At 58.4% G+C, this 1,895-nt stretch overlaps 1 protein-coding gene across 1 annotated transcript in view; it reads left to right on the forward strand.

Annotated features, from left to right (window-relative positions):
• LOC104465949 (transcription factor Sp1-like) overlaps positions 1 to 1,895 on the forward strand; it is a gene marked incomplete at both ends in the record, with an annotated part of 11,181 nt that overhangs the window by 8,056 nt on the left and 1,230 nt on the right.

A 1,895-nucleotide genomic window follows, 5' to 3' on the forward strand; every position in this document is an offset into this window, starting at 1 on the left:
CAGCATCTTTCGGCCGCGATTCGACCGACTGTTTCCCCCGGCGCAGCCTGGAGGGGACTGTCTGCGGGGTTGGATTTTTTTTGGAGCGGCACCGTCCTTTAATAGGCGATGCTGGGGTGTGGACGCGTCAGCGCAGCTCCTCGCCGCACCACAGGTGATGTCCCGGCTTTGGCATGTCCCTTGTCACCCTGTGGACAAAGCGGCACCAGCACAACGTAAGTAGAGACGGTGCGAGCGGATGAGTCAAGCTTCGTGTCCTTGGTTTCAGCCCTTCTCCTGGTTGTTGGTTTGATGCTCTGGGTGTTCTCCATCCTCAACGGCAAAGGGCTTTTCCAGCGCTACCCTCTCCCAGGAAATCTGGACCCCTGCGGATTTGGGGGGCAGAGCAGCCAGCCCCAATTTTCAGCCTCCCTGTTTGAAAGAGTGAAAATCACGACCTGGAGAAGTGCCACAGGAGCTGTTCCACTCATCGGAGGAAGCCCAGACGTGGAGCACGGATCGTTTGCGCGCAAAAATCCCCCACCGGCCTCGCAGATCGTCGGCGATGCCACCGCAGAGCTGTCAGTGAGCTGGCCCTGTCCCCAGGTCACCAGGGATTTATTCCTGGTGGCTTTTGTGCCCCGGCGTCTGCGCTGGGCTTCGCCAGGGCACCGCTGACACCTGCTGGTAACGGCACAGGGACTCTGTCCGCTGCCAGGAACCCTGCGTCCTCCCCCCTCGAAGTCCCCGGGGTTGTGAAACTCCCTCCTGGGCGCAGGGAGAGCCCGGCGGGCGGCTGACGGAGGTTTCGGGCCGGCAGAGGTCTGAATTTTGTCCTTCTGCAGCGCCAGCACCTCTCCTGCGGATGCTGCGAATTCTGCCTCCTGCCTAGAAGCCGTTATGGGGAAAAAAAAACAGGTTTTGAAAGGAAATTTCACCCTTTGTACTGGTCCCAGCAGAGCTTTCCCTTTGTCACCGCCGGTGACAGCATCGCCGGGGAGGTGGCCTTCGTTTTGCCGTGGTGTGACACAGCTCCGGAGGATGCTGGCAGTGGGACCGGGGGCTGTTTTTTGGGAACACCGGCTTTGGAAACGGCAGCTTTGTGGTGTTTGTGATTCCCTGTTTGAGAAGGAGCTTCCAGGAAGAGGAAGGAGATGCAGTGAGTGAACTGGCATCCCTTGCGTCCCGACGTCCCTCACATCCCAATGTCCCCTGTGTCCCGACGTCCCCATCAGCCTTTGGCTCGGCTGGCTGGCACGATCCTTCCCAGTAACTCATCCTCGCTGGAGTCAACCGGGTGATGAACAGCCTCAGGAAAGCCCCTGGAAGGGTGTTTTTGGGGAAAACTCACCCCACCACAGCCTCATTTCCCAGCGGCAGGAGTGGGAAGGGTGGCAGAGCACTGTGTCACTCACTGTTGGGGACAAACGTGTGTCACCCGCACGGGTTTTATCTCAGCCCCATGTTCCAACACCGCCCTCAGGCAGCGATCTCAACCCCGGCCACCTGCTTAGGAGGAGGAAAAAGGTGAATTTGGGGCTGGAATCACAGCCTAGAGCCAGCCGGGGACACTGCTGTCCGTCCGGAGGAAGCATCCCGGCTCTAAATCTGCCGTCGGATCGATCGGCGTCTGCTCATCGCAGCCGAAAAGAGATCACTCAGCCTGGCCGGCTTTCCAGCGTGAAAATAGTCAAGCGGCGGAGCTCGAGGGGAAATAAAAGGCTCGTGAATTTTTTCGGGAATTGCTTCTCGAAAGAGGGAGGGAGGGACTGTGCTCCGGCAGCACCAGATGATTTTTCAAACTTTCTATATAATCCATCCCGTTCCGTTATCGCAGTAATTAACCAGCGAGCGCCTGCCGATAATATCTCCGCTGATGGATGCTGCTGAAGACGACGGCCTTCCAGACGGCTTTA

The sequence above is a fragment of the Pterocles gutturalis genome, unplaced genomic scaffold (genome assembly GCF_000699245.1).
Source record: "Pterocles gutturalis isolate BGI_N339 unplaced genomic scaffold, ASM69924v1 scaffold8736, whole genome shotgun sequence".
Classification (NCBI taxonomy): domain Eukaryota; kingdom Metazoa; phylum Chordata; class Aves; order Pterocliformes; family Pteroclidae; genus Pterocles; species Pterocles gutturalis.